General features: G+C 40.1%; 1 long non-coding RNA gene across 1 annotated transcript in view; it reads right to left on the reverse strand.

Moving 5' to 3' along the window:
- Window positions 1-4,230, reverse strand: part of LOC147028292 (uncharacterized) — a 47,450-nt gene extending 43,220 nt beyond the window's left edge. The window contains exon 1 of the long non-coding RNA XR_015056923.1: window positions 4,183-4,230. This is a non-coding gene — a long non-coding RNA (uncharacterized LOC147028292). The remainder of the gene's footprint in view (window positions 1-4,182) is intronic.
- Between the last annotated feature and the right edge of the window lie 248 nt (window positions 4,231-4,478).

Raw genomic sequence — 4,478 nt, forward strand, 5'->3', positions numbered from 1 at the left:
GGCACAGATACACGGACACAAGCAAATTTAAAGAACTAAATACTAATTAAATAACAATAATCAAATATGTACAATGACAATAATTCAAGTTATAATGAAAGAAAAACGTGAGGTAGACTAAATCTTAATGCAATTGAGGTGCCTCCACACACACTTAAATACAGACAAGAGGAAAATGAAACAAAGAAAAGTCCCTCCTTTGTCCCAGCACTTAGTTGTGTGCCAGAGATGATCTTGAGGGAGCTTTGAATCGAGGCGCTTGGTAGACACACCCAAAAATAGCGCCAAGTCGCCCTCTCGCAGTGGGAAGTACGTATGTCAGGCAATTCGTGAGCGGTAATTAACACCAAAGCTCAGAGACTGTGCAGCCTCGTCCAATGAGCGAATATGTCGACAGCTCTTCTCCCGCTCCCGGTCCGTTCACAACGATGGCCCACTCGACGACAAGATCTCCGAGGCCCCGTGCCAAGGCCACAATGCATGCTCTCCTTCCCTCCTCAGAAACGCACACACTTCACAGCTCAACCAAACACTCAATGGCTAGTGTCTTGCTCAGCACATTGCAAATTCACACAGCACAAACATGAGAATCGTGCAGCAAAGCGAGATCCTCCATGCCCTCTGACTAACATGCCCTCTTCTCTCTCATGTTCTCTTACGTCCTCCCAACACGAGTCATCCATCCCTCGGTTATTACTCTGCAACCTTCCCCTCTGCCTTGACGTCACCCGAACCAAACTCTTCCTCTGGGGCATGGCCTGCTCGGACGAAAAACGGGGAAGGCGGGGCCTCTGCCCCCTCGGCATGTTTTGCTTTTTTTTTTTTTTATCGTGGTTTTGGTTATATAAACAGGGAAAAGTAATGGTGAGGGGGAATTACATACTGGGGAAGTTATCTTTGATCCCTGTATAATTAATATCACACCACCCCCCCCTGCCCCCCCCTGTGGTGACAAGTAATACTTAAGCTCACAGTTTCCCGACTTAGTTACATCGAGACGTCTCCTACACGTCAACGGGTCAAGCAACTCTACACATTCCTCTCTCTCCTATGAAATCCCTTCATCTACCCCACAAACATAACAATATGTATATATGTATGTGTAATATATATATATATATATATATATATATATATATATATATATATATATATATATATATATATATATATATATTGAAATAACACAATCAAGATGTTCAAAATATTTCATGATTGTAATCCAAAAGCATTTGCTGAATAGCCCATAAATTGCTCATCTCAGTTTTATCATACTGAGAGGTAGAAATTTGGAATCAGCCAGGATACTTGATCAAAAACTTCACATCAATTGAAAGATACCTAGGTCTCCAACCTTTTTAACAATAAAAAGTGAAAACAGAAAATTTTCCATTCTGGCCACGGAACCAACATAAAAGTTTGCAGCATAGCATGGAAGGAAAAAGTTTGCAGCATAGCATGGAAGAAAAAACAATGCTTGTAAACATTTCAGATGTTTTGCCCCTGTGCTGTCATCATCTTATCCACCGAAACAAATCCCCCAACTCAAATTATCTCACAGGGTAATGATCAACTTTAGAACAAAAATAACCTTGCTTTGCCTGTGTTATGTTCCTCATATACAGGTGAGGGGTGGAAAAAAAAAACTGCAGAATTATAATAATTAATCAATTTCCTAAATTCAAGTAACTCACTTTGATTCAATCTCGAGCCATTTTTCTGGATGGACTCAGCAGTGGTCTGCAAGCCCTACAAACTATCACAGTGGGAAGAACACGTGGCTTTTGAATACAACTGTGAACTAACCTGTAAATCTTTAGCAGATAAATGTCCCTCAACAGCCAGATGAAAAACTTTGTGCCAATAAGCTATAATGACATGTCCACTCAAGCCAAACACTCATCTTGATTTAAGCACGGTTAGCATTTTACCAACTGTGATGCTCAAATATTTTCATCATGCGATTTTACCTAACAAGGCAGATTAAAAACTAGAACTGAACTCGGTAGAGAGCATACCTCGGCCAAGCTGATTAGTTTACCTTTTGTATCACACCGATAGGCCAGAACTGGATTAGGACCTGAACTAAAATCTAATCGGCTTGTTCTTGTCACTGAACCAACTCATCCACCAAGTTTCATCCAAATCTGTGCCTAACTTGAGATGACGTCAAATATCGTTTTATTCCTATCACTCAATGATGAACAATCACTCAAAAAGATTCTCGTATCTGGATTCGGATTCAGATCTTCACCGAAATCGATAGAATTCTTCCTTGTTACATACCCAATCTGCCCATCAAGTTTTGTTTCAATGTGTTCACAATTTTTTGAGATATCCTTCTATATGTCGTTTTTGGCCCAATCTCTCAATGGTAAAAAATCACCTAAAAATTCTCAGATACAGATGCGGATCCGGATCTTCACCAAAATCTAATCATTTCATCCTTGTCACATAACCAAGCTTGCCAATAAATTTCGTCAAAATTCATCCACAACTTTTTGAGATTGTTTGTGAACAGACAGACAGACAGGGGGTGAAAACATAACCTCCATCCACCTTTGGTGATGGAGGTAAAAATGAGGTTTACAAATTTCAATTAAATCTAAATTATTTTAAATGGAAAGATATCCAGGAGGTTCTTTTGTCTCTGAACAACAAGCTGACTGCTCAGATTTCACTGGTCATTGTTTGATTAACTCTCCCTCCAGAGACTGTGGAATATAAATGTTTCCAGGATCAAACCCAGTTCTGTAACTTTTAGGCAGCCAAGTTCCCTTTGATTTTGCATTTGGATTTTCTTTGCAGTGGATTTTCCAGATGCAGTAAAGTATGCATGCTTAGTGTCTTCGTCCTGGCAGCAATTCAGCCCATCTGGCAGCACCAGAGTGGTGTTGCAGTTCCGGGAAACTTCACTCATCGCAGGCACACGACTGGTTCATTGTGATGATTGATGTCCCCTTTCCCCAGCATCCACCAACCACACCACCCTTCCACCCAACTGCCATCCTGACTTTGACATTTTTGAATTGTACCTATTGTCTCAACCTAGCTCACGTGGGATCCTGCAATGTGTAGAACATCAGACATGGCTGAAGCAACGAGGTGATATCCATATTTTAGTGCACATGACTGTTTGGCAATATCCTAGCGGTATAAGCACACAGCAGAACAAATGCTTGAACACGTCCTGCTGAGCAAGGGAGGCACGCACATAGTATTTGTGCAGCTGGGTGTGACAACTCCAGTGCCGGATAAGCATCCGTCAGCAGGGCCAGTTCTCAAAATGCTACCTGATCTGGAACAATCGATGAGGCACGGAGCCAGCTTGTGCAGGTGTTCCTCGCCAAAGCTGAGATGCACCAGTCTCCACACATACATTTTATAGGGCAGGAAGCTAATTTGAGGTACAAAAAGAACAGGAACAAGCCCAAGGAATAAACAAATTGAAGGAAAACTATTGGCTAAGTTTGAGTTCCCATAACAAATAGGAAAAGAAACATGAAAAAAAATTTGTGCATACCTGCAGGTATACTAACAGTCACTCACCCAAATAACTCCTAAAAAGATGTAGCACACACACACTGCAGATTACTGAGAAACATATTGTGGTGGCCTCCCTATATTATGTTGCCAAAATGTTTGGAGGAAGAGGGGCGGATGGGGGAATTCATAGCTGATAACTTGACACTTGCTTTTGATAATAATTATAAACAAAGTCAATCAGTAAAAATATTTTTTGGAAGGCACCCATAATGGCATGCAAAATAATCTGGAGCAAGGTGGAATTGGTATTGATGTATTTAATTATAATTATTGTGCTTAGTTATATGGATAACATACCCACAGGGGTAAATTTACTTATCATATATAAAAGTTCCTTCTGTACACTCTAGGGAAAATGAGGTTTTGCCTTTGGCTGACATGAATTATTGCAATTTGGAGCTGTTTATTTTGGAGCTATTTACTACAATCCTTTCAACAAATGGAAAAGTGAGAACTTGAAGGAAATACTTGAACTTCACAAACATATTTGGTAGCTCAGCACCAAGCAGAGATTCCATTGGAGAGATCGGAAAGACCAAGAATAATGAAACATTTTTTTTTTTACAAATTTGAAAGAGTTGGATGAGACACACGTGAAGCAAAGTTTTTGAATGAAGGGTGAAATGTAAAACTTACCCGCTTTACCACCTCCACATCAAATCTTGACTTCAGGTTCACCGTCACTGTATCGGGTCAAAAGAGCAAGAAGAGAAATCTGGCACGTTACTCGATTTAACGGCATAATATGCGAGCATGAAACACTCAATGAACAAATGAGGACAGAGGGACAATGTTTCAAAAAAAATTCACACAAGTTTTACAAATACAGCTGTTAAACAGATGGTGAATGGATAATACATACCATGTGATCACAACATATTGCTTACACTTAAGGAAGATTCCACTACACAAAGATAGTCTAATTACAAAGA

This window comes from Eptatretus burgeri, chromosome 4 (assembly GCF_056783735.1).
Source record: "Eptatretus burgeri isolate ZD-2024b chromosome 4, Ebu_testis_v1, whole genome shotgun sequence".
NCBI lineage: Eukaryota > Metazoa > Chordata > Myxini > Myxiniformes > Myxinidae > Eptatretus > Eptatretus burgeri.